The sequence below is a fragment of the Delphinapterus leucas genome, chromosome 17, assembly GCF_059928025.1.
Source record: "Delphinapterus leucas isolate spDelLeu-1000000601 "Yukka" chromosome 17, BTC_Dleu_Yukka2, whole genome shotgun sequence".
Classification (NCBI taxonomy): Eukaryota; Metazoa; Chordata; class Mammalia; order Artiodactyla; family Monodontidae; genus Delphinapterus; species Delphinapterus leucas.
The window spans coordinates 38,748,328-38,767,099 of record NC_143145.1 but is presented as its reverse complement, the minus strand read 5'-3'; the positions used below and the strand labels follow the sequence as shown (position 1 = coordinate 38,767,099).

Here is an 18,772-nt window from a genome sequence, read left to right as displayed (position 1 = left end):
TGTATATTTCAGATACTATGAAGTAAATAAGTGTGTTCATAAAGCTGCTAAAGGCTAAATGATACATATATAGTACATTAGAAGCATTTTCCTGCTAAACACTAAATTATATATTAAACAAAGGTAAATGAACCTAATTAGAAAAATTCAAATGAATATTTGCAAGTACCCACATAATGTCATGCTCATAAACTGTGAGCTACTTCAAGACAGACAATGTGTCAGATTCATTCATCTTTGAATTACCAGTGCTTAAATAAAGGGTTGATATTCAGTAAATATTGACTGACTAAATATATCAATGAACATCACATAAAGATAGATATTTCTGAAAAAAAAATCAGTCTCACTGCTTATCAATGTCAAATTTAAGAAAAAGAAAACTGTACTTCTCCAACAAAGTTTAAATCTACCCTAAACTCCTAGGAATCAACGCTACAACAAAGGTAGATGGTACAGTACATGAAAAATAAGAAGTCTGTCAGCTGGACAGCAGTCTAAACTCAGAGTGTTATTACTAAACACACTTCAATGTTATCACTCTCCAAATGTGATGAACCACCTCTTGGCTATCTGCCTTTCCTTACTTCTTCTAGTGACAATTGTTAAAGAAAAAGTCAAGAAACTATTTTTGGTAAGAAGTGTGGCTGCAAGGCTCTGTTCCACTTCAGAGGCAAGGTCCCCTTGAAACCCAACAGGCACTTGTGATTTCAGTTGTTTTTTGCAGTGAACACAATAACTTACTTTCCTCAGAATGATTTCTTTCTGTACCTCCTCACCAGCCTGGCTCCCACTGCCTTGTCTGTTCTATAAATCTCTAGTTCCTAGTCTGCTTAAAATCTTCCAGTAGTGAACTGCAATCCCTTTTGAGTAACATGTCAACTCCAGCACTAGGACAACAGCACTGAAAGCCGCAGTCCCTGCCATCACCTGACTTTGCCTGGTCTCAACTCTGAAAGCTAAAAGCCTTAACAGTAAAATGAAAGAACAGCATTCCACCACACTGTGTAAAATCTAATCATGCCACTAGCCCCCTCTCCTTTCCCCACGTATCTGTGAAATCTCAACTCTACCACATCAACCCCTTCCCCACGTCAAACAAGGGGAGGAAAGGAGCCAACAGGTCAGTTCGAAAAATGTCAAAAATTACCTAGAGTTAATCCTGTTCATTCTCTCTCCTTCCTACTTCATCCCCCATTCCTAACATGCAGTACCTTCTAGAGCCTTCTTCCACTCAATCTGAAATATCAGAAATGTTTATTACAAAACCACGCACCTATCATTTTCTAATAAGAAAATGGGGCTGCCAATTCCTAAAGAATACTCAACTATCTAGTTCAGCCTAGAAACAGAGGTACTAAATGAAGGCTAATAAAAGCCAAAGTAAGTTTATTCCTGAATTATTTATTCTTTGATGAGACAGACCTAGACATAGTCAATATTGCTGACAGTAATCAGTAGAAATTAAAGAATATTAAGCTACACAGAACACAACTTTTGATTTTGAATAGAAGTGATCCTGATAGATACCTAAAACAAGGAAAGCAGACTCATCTTTTTAGCTCCAGTTTCTTTCTATGGATCACACAAGTTACCTGGCAAATAGCTTGCTCCAGCAAGTACTGCACCAGAATACTAAAAGGAAGGACGGGCTTTCTTGTTTTCCCAACTGGTGCTGTCTCCCAAAATTTAAATGTCAGCTTATGACATTTCATTAACAGAAAATTCACAGAACTAACCCTTGGAGTTTTCCCAGAAGGTAAATTGGAAAAATTTCTCTTTTCCCTTAAATTCCCATATACTGCCCAGAAGCACCTGGAATATGTTAGGAATTCCATATAATTTCAGCAATATTTTCACCTCCATCAACAACAACGTCCCCCCGCTTACCTTTATCATTGTCCAACAGTTATCATTTAGTACTAAGTTGTTGTTTTTTTTTTGTTGTTGTTGTTTTTTGCGGTACGCGGGCCTCTCACTGCTGTGGCCTCTCCCGTTGCGGAGCACAGGCTCCGGACGCGCAGGCCCAGCGGCCATGGCTCATGGGCCCAGCCGCTCCGCTGCATGTGGGACCTTCCCAGACCAGGGCACAAACCCGTGTCCCCCGCATCGGCAGGCGGACTCTCAACCACTGCGCCACCAGGGAAGCCCTAAGTTGTTTTTTTTATCCCAATTTTGTTGAAGAAATGAATGATGTTCTTGTGTCTTAAAATTCAGATTCCTATTTCAAGGTCCTATACCCCAAGTGGAAGAAGACTCTCTCCTCTTTCATTCTCAGTGTTAACTCCTTCCCTTCATCTTACCCTTTCGAGACAAGAATTCCTGTTATCTCATTCCCTTTTTGACTTCACTTTATATGCAGGCTTCAATCTGTACTTGACCTAATTCCCCAAAAACACCCATTTTTCTTTTTCTATTATTTTAATATTTCCTGTAACAACTCAATACAATTATGTGCCCATTAAGGGTTAGTCATACACAAAAAAAAAAAAAAGAGAGAGAGAGAGAGAGAGAGAACAGCAGGCTGTAGTGTGATTTAATTGGTACAGAAGATCCCAGCCCTAACATACACAAACACACACACTTGGCTACAGACTAAAAGCAAAGATAATCTTTGTGTTTAGTTCCTGCTGCTTCTTAAGGTTCTCATCCCCCTCTCTTCCTCCCTCCGCTCTCTCACTCTTTCCCTCCCTTTTTTCTATTTTGTTTTATGATAGTTCCCACCAGCTAATTTAATTCCTTTTTCTTTTATACCCCACATCCAATCTGTCAGGGAATTCTGTTGGTACTGTTTTCAAAATATAGCCAAAATCTGACCAGGTGTCATCACCGCTAGTGCTACCAGCCTATATGTGCCACCATCATCTCTCACCTGGATTATTACAATAGCCTCCCAACTGGTCTCTTTGCTTCTATCTTTGCCCATCCCTTACCACAGTCTGTTCTCAATAAGACCAGAGTAATCCTTTTGAAATGTAAATCAGATCTTACCACTTTGTTGCTCAGTGCCTTACAAGGGTCTAAAAATATCTATTAACTCACTACTCCTGATCTAATCTACCACCACCATCACCTCCTGTACTTACTTCTCTTACCTCTCTGATCTTATCTCCTGCTTCTCTCTCCCACCATCATTCTTATCCAGCCTCAGTGGCCTCCTTGCTTTTCCCAAACACACAATGGCTTTCCACTGGCTATTCCTTCTGCTTGGAATGGTTCCCCAGGTATATGTGTGGGTTCACCCCCATAGCACCTTCAAAATGAATATATAATATACACTGATATCCTTTTTTAATGCCTCCTCCCCGACAAATTGTTAATAACCCTTAATACACCATGGTTAACATACGTAGAAACGGTATGTTACAATTCTATACCTTTCATTTGTGTCCCATAAATCAGGAGGTCTCCTTTTTTACCTCAAGCTCTTTTATTACTGTACTGTTAGTGTTCTAATTGAGCCCTTGTTCAAAGATGAGCCTGTAACTACTGAGTCTCCCCCACCCCCATTTTCCCATTCACCATCTTTCCCCTACCCCATAACTCCAGGTATACTGCCCCATACCTTGTTCTCCATTCTCAAATAATCATATACAAACATATGCAGAAGTTTGAGAATCTTATTTTGTTTCTTGGGGGACAGGATTGTCCCAGCATACACTTCTCTGCATCTTATTTTTCTCATTTCATAGCAGGCAGTGGAATACATCCAATTCCATTCTTTTTAATGGCTGCGTAATGGTACTTGGCTGAAACATATGCAATGTATTCAGCTTTTCCTGCTTTGTTCCCAGTTTTTTACCACTACTGACAATACTGCAAAGAGATCTTTACATTAAAAAGTACATATATCTTCACATATTTGGACTTTTATTTCTCTGAGATAGATTCTCAGGAGTGAAACTGCCTAATTGCTTTTCTGTTTTTAAGCTGTAAACTTCACATTTCTACTACCAATGCCCTTTTTCTAATTTTCCAAAAGCACCGAGTGTCATAACTCTTTTTAACTTCAGATATAAAATGATTATCTCATTGTTACTTTAATTTGCATTTCCCATACTACTTTAGATCATGGGTTTTTTGGCTATGTGGATTTGCTCTTCTGTGAGTTATCTATTCATATCTCCTGTCTAGTTTTTTTTTTTTTTCTACACTGGATTGTCTTTTTGTTATTATTATTGTATTTTGTTATTATATCTTAAATATCAGCTACTTAACTGTTATTGGAGGTATAAATATTTTTCCCAACCTATTGTTTGTTCACTTAGTTGAATTCCATACAAAATTTCTACTTATTACATGATTAGACTTATCTTTTCTTTCATACCTTCTGGTTTTCCAGACCTGATTAGAAATTTCTCTCCAACTTCTAAATCATACACATAATGCAGAATTTTTATTTTTTCACTTAAGCCTTTAGTTCATATAGAATTTATTTGGGTATTATAAGAGACCAAAGATTCTCCTTTTTATTTTTGGATATATGTGCTGTCTTGACAATATGATTATCATTTTCCCACTGAATTAAAATTTTCACCTTTACCAATTAAATTCCCATTTATACTAGAATCTATTTCTAACCTTTGTATTCATAAATATATATCAGTGCATTCTATTTTTATTATAGTGGCTCTAGAGTATATTTTCATATCTGGCATAGCTATTTACTCCTTACTTTTTTTAAATTTTCTAAGTCAACAAACATGAACATTTTATCCAATTCCAACATAAACTCTGACGGAATTTTGATCAGAAGTACAATAATTTTTTTTAATGGACTTTGGGTAAAAAGGAATTGTGACACAGTCCTTAGATGACAACACTATCATAAGAATTAGAAATGTATTTTATAAAGCCAACATACATTTTCCTTTATTCCAGTTCTAATATAACATCTTTCAATGCGATTTTATAGCTTTCTTAATACAGACCTGTACTCCTCTTATTAAACTCATTCCTAAGTTATTTTCTAGTTTTTAAAACTACTTTGAATTATTTTTTCAATTTTTTAAAATAAATTTTCAGCATCAAGAAAGGCTACTGATTCCTGTGTATTTGATCTTATATATATTCGTTTACTAATTTCATGTATTAATCCTAGTAATCTTTTACTGATATGTTTCAGGTTTTCCAGCTATACAATCAATCATACCAATAAAATAAAATACATTTTTCCTCTTTTCTAATATTATACTGATTATTCCATCATTTTATCTTATAGAACATGCTGGAACATATAAAACAAAACAATGAATGATAACGATAATAGAGGGCACACCTGTTATTAGTAGATAAAGAATTTCACCAAGTTTAAAATAATGTGTTTTTTCTGTTTTTTATATACTTTATTACATTTATGTACTTTAATGGAAAAGGAAAAGCTGTTGAGTTTTAGCAAATATTTTTTCAGCATGAGTTTCTTCCTTCAATTTGATGAACCCTATATACATTGTTCTTTTATTTTATCTATCTATCTATCTATTTATTTATGGATGGCTTCATTGGGTCTTTGCTGCTGCTGCGCACAGGCTTTCTCTAGTTGCGGGCGAGCAGGAGCTACTCTTCGTTGCCGTGCGCGGGCTTCTCATTGTGGTGGTTTCTCTTGTTGCAGAGCACAGGCTCTAGGCGCGCGGGCTTCAGTAGTTGAGGCTCGCGGGCTCTAGAGCGCAGGCTCAGTAGTTGTGGCGCACAGGCTTAGCTGGTCCGCTGCATGTGGGATCTTCCCGGACCAGGGATCGAACCCGTGTCCCCTGCACTGGCAGGCGGATTCTTAACCACTGTGCCACCAGGGAAGTTCTACACTGTTCTTTTAATTCATTTAGAGTTAATTATTTTTGGTTAAAGGCTATTAGAATGTCCTTCGCATTTCAAGAATTCTTGTTTAGGGCTTCCCTGGTGGCGCAGTGGTTGCGAGTCCGCCTGCCAATGCAGGGGACACGGGTTCGTGCCCCGGTCCGGAAGATCCCACGTGCCGCGGAGCGGCTGGGCCCGTGAGCCATGACCGCTGAGCCTGCGCGTCCGGAGCCTGTGCTCCGTAGCAGGAGAGGCCACAACAGTGAGAGGCCCGCGTACCGCAAAAAAAAAAAAAAAAAAAAAGAAGAAAAAGAATTCTTGTTTAGCATACTTTGTCACCCTATCATTAGTCATTTGGATTTGGTAATATATACTGAAAGGTTCACTGCTTTTAACTGTTTCCTCTTCTCTTCATAATCTTCTTTTGAGGCCTCCATTCTGATTCATTTGCTGTTTGACAGAATCTGTTCAAATATTTTCCTCAAATGGGGTGAATTAGAGATATATTCTGTGAATCTCTGAAATATCTTTCACTCTGAGAGGTAAATGGAACATTGGTTCAGTCATTTACTCATTCATCCATTTATCAAATATTTACACTATGTAACGTACCCTGTTCTAGGTACTGGAGATAAATCATGAAGAAAATAATCTTTGCCTGTAAAGAATGTATACTGAAGTTGAGGGAGACAGATGATAAGCACATAAATGAATAAATAAATAAAATATAAACTAGTTAGTAAGAGCTAAGAAAAAAAGGTAAGGCAGGGAAAGGAGAATGATGTTGGAATAGAAGTGCTACTATATGTACGTATATACAGTAGTCGGGAAAGACTGCTCTGATGATGGCAACAATGAGGACAATGATAATGGTGAAGACAGTGACAGTAGTTAACCTATATACAGTGCTTCCTAAGTGCCAGGTACTGTGCCAAGTACTGAACATACATTAACTCATATAATACCAAACAACTCTATGAGGGAGTTATTATTAAGATAAAAGTTGTATTATATCCTTAGATTCAATCATAGAGTATGTCACTGAAACAATAATTCCTCACTTCTATAGAAAAATGTTTTAATTAAAATGTTATATCATCCCATTATTCAAGAATTGATCAGATAAAGTACTCAGAATTAAACTGCTGAAAAAACAGGCATTTGAGAGTATGTTAATGTGATTTTAAAAGACTTCTTTCTGAAACTAAACACTAGAATGATACAAAAAAGAAAAACAGAAACATTTGCAATTAAAATGGAAATAAGACTAGGATGTCTGTATAATACCCCTCTGCTACATCTTACTGGATCCCTTCCACAAAATCTCTCATATAATTCTTCCAAGCCTGTGATTCAAATAGTCCATAATGTTCATTTTGTACACGACAAAGGTGAAGTTTAAGAGAATTAGTATCTTACCTAAAGTCACAATAGGAAAAAAGGGGAAGAAATAAAAATATGAATTTGTACAGAAGGCATGATCACAGACTATTACATATCCCAGAACATTAATTTACTTCAGGTAATACATGAGTTCAGCAAAGTTGTAGGACATACAGTAAATCAAGAACAGTGCTTCCCTACCAAAGCTGGATTGTGCAGTGGAAAGAAAACGGGCTACTGAACCAAATATGCTTGATACAAGTCAAGCCAACTGGCCTAGAGACTTAACTGAAAAGCATGTGTTGCTGAGATTAGCATCTCCAGGGTTATTTTTGTGATAACCCTAGTAGATGCACCAGTGACAAAGTTGCTCAGCAACAACAGCAATTTCAAGTAATACTAAAATACCTGATCAAACAACCCTATTCCAGGTTCTGAGAGATCAAAGGCAACTACCTCAGCTATGTAAGAAGTTAAAAAACCCTAACTCCCTGTAGGCCTCATTCTCTTCTCCTTTTCTTAATAAAAACTAACTTCACCCTTTCTTACCTAGTCACCCTTCTTTCCTCCCTCTCTATTTGACTCTTTCTTTCTGATTCTGCCCTCTCTTCTTCTCTCCTCCCTTTCCTCCCTCTCTATTTGACTCTTTCTTTCTGATTCTGCCCTCTCTTCTTCTTTCCATTACCTTAATCCAGCATCTTCTTTTGAAAAATTGCTTTCTTCTTTCTTACCACCAGAGTTTGGTTTCAAGATCATTTATATATACCTTCATTACCTCCAAATAAATTTTGACCTCAAAAGCCATATCTCTTCCTCTAATACTAGTAATTTAAGGAAAATTTAAACAATTCATCATAAGTTATAGAGTGAAAAACCGATTTAAAACAATGACCTGTGTATGTTAAAATATTATGTGGCTTTAGAAAAAATTACGCCCTAAATATAATATATATTAAAAATTCTTTCATATAATTTTAAATTATTTTGCAAACTTCAAGGAGCAAAATATAATTTATTTAACAAATTTTAACACATACTCTAAGAAGATGAGTTTCAGAAAGAAACTCAATTATTGCTTTAGTGTCCCTCAGCACCACATTTCTTTTCCATTTGGACTTAATAACACCTCATGTATATAAATGATTCACGAAAGAAAGACAAGTCATTGACAGTTTACTATTGTGGGAATCAGAAACCAGTAATCACACAATGCTTTTAATTCTTATCATATTACTAAAATTTTTATCAGAAACAGATGTCAGCAGCACAATTTTGATGGAATTAGTTAACTTTTCTTTCACTTTCATAACAAATTAAGCATTGCTTGGTTGAAAAGTTATAATGTCACAAGCCTTGAGGCAGTGTTAGGGGCTATAATTTAAACCTGTACAGTGCAGAGTTTGTATGCTATTGGAAAAGAATTTGTAAGCCTCATTATGGAGATAATTATTTAACTGGTAAAGTCCCAGTTTCTTTTAAAACTTTCAATAACTTAAATATCTAAGGAAACTAATAAAATAATTCAAAGATCTCTAACTGTGCAATTAATATAGCAATACATAAAACAGCAATATAGCAGCAAAATAGGTGGAAAAAATAACCACTAATATGACTTGCAAAGAACAAGTCAGACAAATGGTTTATGTCCCTTAATAAGTTAAAACCTAGAGATAAAGAAACTTAGTGGGTGAACAGGAAAGATAATCTATACTTAAATTTTTAAATAGATGAAAAAAATGGAAAAAAGAAAATAAATGAAGAGGATGGATAAAAATGTGATATATACAACAATGGAATATTAGCCATAAAATGAAAGGAAATCCTGGTATAAGCTACAATATGGATGAACTTTGAGGAGAGCATGTTAAGTGAAATAAGCCAGTCACAAAAAGACAAATACTCAATGTTTCCACTTATATGAGGTATCCCCAAAGTAGTCAAAACCATAAAAACAGAAAGTAGAATAGTGGTTACTAGGGACTGGGGTCAGGGGTGAAATGGATAGCTGTTTAAACAGGTATAGAGTTTCAGGTTTGCAAGATAAAAAAAATTCTGGAGATCTGCTGCACAACAAAACGAATATATTTAACACTGCTGAGCTTTTTAAGATTGTAAAATTTATGTTATGTTTTTTACCAGTGAAGAGTGAAAAATTAAAAATTTGTACCGAAAGCTTTCTCACAGGCAAAGAAATCTTGCAGGTAAAACACACTTGTTATGTGTTACAACTTTAAGAAAGCCATAGGTATTTGTGTTTTTTTTTTTAACATCTGTACTGGAGTATAATTGCTTTATAATGTTGTGTTAGTTTCTGCTGTGTAACAAAGTGAATCAGCTATATGTATACATATATCCCCACATCCCCTCCCTTTTGCATCTCCCTCCCACCCTCCCTATCCCACCCCTCTAGGTGGTCACAAAGCACAGAGCTGATCTCCCTGTGCTATGCAGCTGCTTCCCACTAGCTACCTATTTTACATTTGGTAGTGTACATATGACAAGGCTACTCTCTTTCGTGCCAGCTTACCCTTCCTCTTCTCCATATCCTCAAGTCCATTCTCTACGTCTGCATCTTTATTCCTGTCCTGCCCCTAGGTTTGTAAGAACATTTTTTTTTTTTTTGGATTCCATATATATGTGCTGGCATACGGTATTTGTTTTTCTCTTTCTGACTTACTTCACTCTGTATGACAGACTCTAGGTCCATCCACCTCACTACAAATAACTCAATTTTGTTTCTTTCTATGGCTGAGTAATATTCCATTGTATATATGTGCCACACTTTCTTCATCTATTCATCTGTCGATGGACACTTAGGTTGCTTCCATGTCCTGGCTACTGTAAATAGTGCTGCAATCAACACTGTGGTACATGCTCCTTTTTGAATTATGATTTTCTCAAGGTATATGCCCAGTGGTAGGATTGCCGGGTCATATGATAGTTCTATTTTTAGTTTTTTAACGAACCTCCATACTGTCCTCCATAGTGGCTGTATCAATTTACATTCCCACCAACAGTGCAAGAGGGTTCCCTTTTCTCCACACCCTCTCCAGCATTTATTGTTTGTAGAATTTTGATGATGTCCATTCTGACTGGTGTGAGGTGATACCTCATTGTAGTTTTGATTTGCATTTCTCTAATGATTAATGATGTTGAGCATTCTTTCATGTGTTTGTTGGCAATCTGTATATCTTCTTGGGAGAAATGTCTATTTAGGTCTTCTGCCCATTTTTGGATTGGGCTGTTTTTTTTTTTGATATTGAGCTGCATGTGCTGCTTGTATATTTTGGAGATTACTCCTTTGTCAGTTGCTTCGTTTGCAAATATTTTCTCCCATTATGAGGGCTGTCTTTTCGTCTTATCGTTTCCTTTGTTGTGCAAAAACTTTTAAAGTTTCATTAGGTCCCATTTGTTTATTTTTGTTTTTATTTCCATTTCTCTAGGAGGTGGGTCAAAAAGGATCTTGCTGTGATTTACGTCATGGAGTGTTCTGCCTATGTTTTCCTCTAAGAGTTTTATAGTGTATGGCCTTAAATTTAGGTCTTTAATCCATTTTGAGTTTATTTTTGTGTATGGCGTTAGGGACTGTTCTAATTTCATTCTTTTACATGTAGCTGTCCAGTTTTCCCAGCACCACTTACTGAACAGACTGTCTTTTCTCCGTTGTATATCCTTGCCTCCTTTGTCATAGATTAGTTGACCACAGGTGCGTGGGTTTATCTCTGGGCTTTCTACCCTGTTCCGTTGATCTATATTTCTGTTTTTGTGCCAGTACCATACTGTCTTGATTACTGTAGCTTTGTAGTATAGTCTGAAGTCAGGGAGCCTGATTCCTCCAGCTCGGTTTTTCTTTTTCAAGACTGCTTTGGCTATTCGGGGTCTTTTGTGTCTCCATATAAACTGTAAAATTTTTTGTTCTAGTTCTGTGAAAAAATGCCATTGGTAGTTTCATAGGGATTGCATTGAATCTGTAGATTGCTTTGGGTAGTATATTCATTTCCACAATATTGATTCTTCCAATCCAAGAGCATGGTATATCTCTCCATCTGTTTGTATCATCTTTAATTTCTTTCATCAGTGTCGTATAGTTTTCTGCATACAGGTCTTTTGTCTCCTTAGGTAGGTTTATTCCTAGGTATTTTATTCTTTTTGTTGCAATAGTAAATGGGACTGTTTCCTTAATTTCTCCTTCAGATTTTTCATCATTAGTGTATAGGTATGCAAGAGAGTTCTGTGCATTAATTTTGTATCCTGCTACTCTACCAAATTCACTGATTTTTTCTAGTAGCATCTTGAGGATTCTCTATGTATAGTATCATGTCACCTGCAAACAGTAACAGTTTTACTTCTTCTTTTCCAATTTGGATTCCTTTTATTTCTTTTTCTTCCCTGACTGCTGTGGCTAAAACTTCCAAAACTATGTTGAATAACAGTGGTGAGAGTGGACAACCTTGTCTTATTCCTGATTTTAAAGGAAATGGTTTCAGTTTTTCACCACTGAGAATGATGTAAGCCATAGGTTTTAATATCTGATGCTCAATCCATGTGATATAATAGCTCTCTGCGTATCAGTTCTGAGAAGTACTACCAGGCTGATTCCTTAGAACTAGTCCCTCAGCCGTACTCATCCACCTCTCCTCCCACCAGTGTTAGGGTTCCAAAGGAAGACCTTTTGCCTTGAAGCCCTTCACTAATATAATTAGTCCCTAACATCCAACTTGCCATCCAGGAATGGCTGGCCAAGACACCACATTAGGTTTCTCCTTCCCATTATCACTGAAGAAGCCACTGCTACATGGGACTTCCCCTCCCTCCTCAAAAATGAAGAAGAAATTAAGACATTCTCAGACAGATGAAAACTGAGAGAACTCACTGCCAGCAGGCCTACCCTACAAGAAAAATTAAAGGGAGAACTTCAGGCCGAAATAAAGGACACTGGACAGTAACTTGAATTCACACAATGAAATAAAGAGCACCAGTAAAGGTAACTACATAGGGAAATCTGAACAACAGTATAAATTTATCTTTTGTTTGTAACTCTATATGGCACTACTACCATGAATTTAAATTATGACCAAAAAAAAAAGAAGTAAGATTAAATAGCGGACCTGTTTCCAGAAATGGGTTTTCTATTTCTGGAATACAGACAGTGAAGACATACAGAAAATATAACAGAAGCATATTAGAAAAGAAAAAATGCTTCAAAACAGCTTGTGGTGGATGAACTATATACATGTCACAGACATGCAATTACACTTATAACCTGATAGTTTGGTTCAATGTGTTTTTTGTTTTAAATAAATTTATTTATTTATTCATTTTTGGCTTGTTGGGTCTTCGTTGCTGCACGTGGGCTTTTTCTCTAGTTGCGGCGAGTCGGGGCTACTCTTCGTTGCGGTGCGCGGGCTTCTCTTGTTGCGGAGCACAGGCTATAGGTGTGTGGGCTTCAGTAGTTGTGGCTCACGGGCTCTAGAGCAAAGGCTCAGAAGTTGTGGCACACGGGCTTAGTTGCTCTGTGGCATGTGAGATCTTCCCGGACCAGGGTTCGAACACGCGTCCCCTGCATTGACGGGTGGATTCTTAACCACTGAGCCACCAGGGAACCCCTCAAAGTGGTTTTGAAACACTAATCTTATCTCGTTAATTTTACCTCCATGTCTTAAACCTGTCCCTTTCTCTCTATCACCACAGCTAATATCTTAATGCAGGCTGTCACCATTTCTCACTTGGATTATTGGGAGTTTCCTAAAGGGTCTTCCTAACTTCAGTCGTGCTCCATCCTAATCCATTTCCTACACTGCTGCCATTAGTGACGTAACCAAAAGAAGAATCAGATCCCATCAATCTGCTTTAATTTTTCCAATGTCTCCCCATAATCTTCAGAGGAAAGAAATGAAAATTCCCAGGACAGAATGCAAGGCTTCATGACATGACCACTACTTTTCTCTCCTGCATCAGCACCACCACATATAAAAATGATCTATAACCACACTACATGCTATAGCCCTTGGGAACTATTCAGGATCCTAGAGAATGTAGTTCTATGTCTCCCTTTATACATGCTACTTTCTCTGATTAGAAAAACCTTACTTTGTACTACAACCTCATCTTTACTCCAGCAAAGACTTCCTTTACTTCCAGCCTCAAAACCTATACATACACCCACCCCAACTATCAATAATACTGAGTTTTATCATTATCTAGACATAACTTACCACAGTACTTATCAAAATGTACTATAAACACTTGCTTCCCAATGTATCTCTCTCAGAGACTGTAAGCTATTTAAGTAAGAGGACTGCTATCTTACTCCTACTTTTTATCCCTACATATACACATTGTGCTGGCATGGAGTCGGTGGTTAATAAATGTTTGAAAAATGCATCAAAGAATGAAGCAGGTTGTACATTAAGCGACCTATGCAAAAGCCATTCAATTTTTACTTTCTATAACCAAGCCAAGTAACTGAACTAATAAACTAATAAAACTGAAATACCAACATTAATTTTTACTAATTCTGTAATCAGTAGAAATAAGTAAACAATAACATATAGTTCTTAATTTTTATAGCTCATTTTTTAAGAGTTTTTATTTTATTATTTTTTAAAATATTTTATTTATTTATTTGGTTGAGCCGGGTATTAGTTGCGGCAGGCGGGCTCCTTAATTGCAGCTCGAGCGCTCCTTAGTTGTGGCTCGCCGGCTCCTTAGTTGTGGCATGCGAACTCTAAGCTGCAGCATGCATGTGGGAAATAGTTCCCTGACCAGGGATCCTAACCCGGGTCCCCTGCATTGGGAGTGTGGAGTCTTAAACACTGCACCACTAGGGAAGTCCCCTTACAGCTCAATCTTTAAAACATTTTCTTCCATCAAGAAAATGGGACCTGGGCTTCCCTGGTGGCGCAGTGGTTGAGAGTCCGCCTGCCGATGCAGGGGACACGGGTTCGTGCCCCGGTCCAGGAAGATCCCACATGCCGCGGAGCGGCTGGGCCCGTAAGCCATGGCTGCTGAGCCTGCGCGTCCGGAGCCTGTGCTCCGCAACGGGAGAGGCCACAACAGTGAGAGGCCCGCGTACCGCAAAAAAAAAAAAAAAGAAAATGGGACCCAGTGAAAATATGAAGACTCTCATCAAAAGTTTTACAATCAAAAAATGAGTTTATGGGGCTTCCCTGGTGGCGCAGTGGTTGAAAGTTTGCCTGCCGATGCAGGGGACACGGATTCGTGCCCCGGTCCGGGAAGATCCCACGTGCCTTGGAGCGGCTGGGCCCGTGAGCCATGGCCGCTGGGCCTGCGCGTCCGGAGCCTGTGCTCCACAATGGGAGAGGCCACAACAGTGAGAGGCCCACGTACCGCAAAAAAAAAAAAAAAAAAGAGTTTATTTCAAATAGTGAGCCAGAATTCCCAAGTAACCCCGCAGTATATTAAACAACGTGATCCATGATTCATATGTAGACCTTTACTCCATATGTAGAAAACAGAGATACATTAAACTTGCTTTATCTTATGGTAAAAATTAACAATATTAGAGGGATTTTTTTTAAATGCTATGAATTAAAAACTGAAAACTTGAATTTTTTAAAATGGAAAAGTAAAGCTTAGGAACACTCAATTACCAATATCCTGCAAATGCGTTAAAAAGCCTTCTAAACCTTTTAAAATTTCCAGCAGACCTATATATGTATAATGTATAGGGTATATTTCTAAGGTAAGAGAAAGGTCTAACAGTCGTAGTACTGACTTCTTTAGATTCAGCTTTTTCTGACATATAAAATAGAGCTAACAACTGTACCTCTGCCTCATAAGATTGTTGCAAGGACTAGAATTCATATATTCCACATAGAACAGTGCCTAGTACCTAGTAAAAACTCAGTAAATTTCTAGGTGGTGATGGTGGTAGTAGCAGTCTTATAATTATTATGAAATGCCCAACTCCCCAAAAGTTAACCAACAGAATGTCTCCGAAGGAAAAGAGAGCACACCACTTAGATCAATCTACATTTATTAATATAAGTCACCAAACCTTTTCCCACTTCTTTCTGCTGCTTCCCATTTAACTGAAGAAAGATTTCACTAGTATTCTGCTGTAGATTCACTCCTCAGTCATTTCACAAACAAAATACCATGAAAACACAACAAACACCAAAACAAACAAAAAAACCCCGCACTTAACTACAACCCTGTACTCCAATGGAACTGATTCAATGCTACCGCAGTGTGGGTCTCTATTATTTTGTCTGTCCAAAGGCAATCATACTACCCATCCAATCTTACAGGGTTAATTGTGAGGACTAAAGAAAACAATTTATGTAGAACTGTCTGCTATATTTTAAATATTTATAAAACATTTCATAAATATCAGTTAATAATACCCTTGCCATAAAAAGGTCAGATAATATATATTCCACATATTAAGCACAGATTGCCCTTGCCTTTTCAGAACCAGGTCTGGACTTCTTCTAGCGTAACTTTATTTGGTTTGGGTGCATACATGGACACCTCATAAGGTGCTCCCTTCAAGGGTACCTTATATTACTATGCATAAGAATGTTTTCCATATTGATTGAAAAGAGATGAAAAGGACTAACAAATTCAATGAAAGCATAAATGATTAAGAGATAAGAGAAAACAATCTCTGGTTTTGGGGATTTTTCTTAGAAGTGTTTAGGTGAATAGTTTACTTAAAAACAATCCTAGAAACATGGATCCTAAGTCCTACCTTAAATCCCTCTAGAACACAACACTCTTGTAATTACATGTACTCTATTTCCTTGCTGGGGCACTCAGCACTAAAAAGCAAATTCATGGAAAGAATGAAGAGTATAAGAATGAATGTACACTAACTAACATTAACTTCCTGCTGTGTGTCAGACACTACGCAAGACAATTTTTTCTAGTTTCTCATTTAACTCACACGACAACCTTAAGAGATATTCCATTTGCTTTTCAACACATGATAAAACTGAGGCTAAAGATTTTTATGTCACAGAGATAGTACGTGGTTTAGAGAGACTGGAAAGCTAAACCTAAAGATCCGACTTCAAAGCCATTTCTTTCCATTTCACCACATTATTACCCAATGAAGCAGCCAAACTTTTTAAACTCCACCACGGACTTATATCTCATTGAACTAGTTGCTTAAATAAGCCATCAAGATTTATAGGGAACATTAACACAAGTTCTTCCAGTCCCTTCTAAATGAATCGAAAATGTAAAGTAAATATCTCCTAATAAGTGGTTTAAACACGAAGAAAACTTACCCTTCATTCAAATAACATTCTATTAAACCAGAACGATCTCCTTACCCTAACACAATGGTTTTGCAAAATGTCAAAAAATCATACTGAGAACTTCCGATTCATCCAAGGACATTTTCTATATTAGCCTAGTAATATATACATAAAGTATATACAAAGTATATATATACAAAAAAACTTGGGGGAGAGGGGTGTTTATTCAGCCACATGCTCCTCATTAAGAAAAATTTTTAAATTATTTATATACTGTAAGAAAAAAGTAGTCTTATAATAAAACAGAACAGCATAATATCGCTTTTAATAGATGTCAAATATTTAGGGTCTTTGTTGGTTCTATATAAAGCTCTACCCAATCAAGTCAGGTTTAGGGATTCAGCCTACTATAAATACTTCCATGGCAAGATAGAACCTATATTAAAAAAAAAAAAAAAAAAACACAAGGCAAATTTAAATAAAACAAAGATTCTCTGGCCTATATATCCAGTTCTTTCAAAGTAAACCAATATTTTCCCATATGAATTTTTCTTTGGAAAAAACAGGACTAAATCCCACTTGATCAAGGAAATTGCCAAAAGAATACATGTTAATCTAACATGGCTGGCTTAGTTTGCATATTGTAAGTCACTCAATTCTAGTCTCTGGACATGGAAAATCAATCATTTTCAGCCACTTGTTTTACTGCACGTAAGTCTCAATTACCCACAACTAAAGCAGATAGAATAATGACATTTCATGGTGTCCCAAAAACATAAATCAACAGTACAGCAGGAAAAAAAAAATAATGCAGACCCTAATAGAAAAGGTAACATTTTTGTTGGCTTTACCTCTTTCCCACAGGCATCTCAATAGTGTAAGCCTTAATTCACATACCTTGACTCCTCAGAACTTTCAAGAAAAAAAGATCATGCTGCCTTTTTAAAAAAAATCTCAACTATTAGTAAACGAATGAAAGGAAGCATAGCTTTCCAAGATGACTTTCTAAGTCCTTTTTATCTTGTTGCTGTCAGTTACTTTTCTAATTCTAATAAAAATTTTAGCATAACTAAGAAAGACAAACTAAAATTACTCAGGAATTTTTATGCAAAACTTCCAATTTTGTGTCCTAAACTTTTTTACTCCAAAGTGAGTTCACAAACTCTGACAGATGTTTTATAACTCTGTTTAAATATTTAGTCAGTAAAAGGATGAAATAAAAAAAAAACTCAGAATGATTTCATTCTTCTCAAAAACCAGGGTGGTCTATGGGCAATTTTGGTACCAGTGGTGTTGCCGGGGGAACAAAATGAAAACAGGTGCCATCAAATTCAAATTAAAGATTTAGTTCTATTTTAAACCACCTTAAACAATGTTTCCATAAACTTTCTAACTGATACTACTATAAATTTGACAATATTTTACAACAAGAAAAGGATTATAAATTGTCTGTAGACCATCAAATTTTAACTGTAACAAATTTAGACTGATTGGCAACACTTCCTTTAAAAAAACTTTCTTTCATTAAATATGCAGCATCATTTAAAAAATGGAATGAATATATATAATAAAAGGCAAGTCAAAATAAGGAAACAGAGCAAGTATAAATTCTGATAGTCTTTTCTGAAAGATTTTACCTTGATTTGACTCTACAGTTTTAAAAATTAAACACAAAAAACGTTTAAATTCACAACATATAAAAGTTATGTAATTATTAACATTATGAAAAGCTTAATTTTTCCTCATAAACATAATTGTGATTTAAGCTTTATTGTTGAAAATAAATGACATTTTCTCCACAAAAAAATCCAATAACTTTTGTTTTATTTTAGTATTGAAAAGAATATAAGCACTTGGCTTCTACCATTAAACAGCACTTTTTTAACTCTTAAAAGAGATGAAGCAAGTGCCTCAATATAAAAGTTAACCAGTGTTTTTAAAAGTTCATTACAGTATTTAACATTATTTTACTTAGAAGTAAAAAATGTTTTTTTTTACTTTATCTTGCTAAAAGTTTTCTTCTAAGAAATGAGCTTATAGGAAATTTTTAAATAGGAGATATTGCATTTAGGTTTATGGTCTTGATAAGACTCTATGAGAGTCTTTCAGACAGAGTTAAGTATTTTGTTCCCAATGAAGATTCTAGACATATAGGTAAGATGAGATGCACATTTTGCAGTACTGTTAATTAGAAAATAATTTCTCTTTGTATCAGTTTTGACACTTAAAAAAATTTTTAACTGATAGGAGCATTTCATCTTGCACAGATGAGAGTCCTTTTATTCTGATCACAAATAATCAAGTTCTGTTGTCATTTCAAATCTTTCAGACAGTTCAAAGTTTTATTGTTAGTGCTCTGGGGAAACACA

General features: G+C 36.3%; 1 protein-coding gene across 2 annotated transcripts in view; it reads right to left on the bottom strand.

Moving 5' to 3' along the window:
• The window catches only part of STK3 (serine/threonine kinase 3), a 324,808-nt gene that overhangs the window by 179,022 nt on the left and 127,014 nt on the right, over positions 1–18,772 (bottom strand). The window lies entirely within an intron of this gene.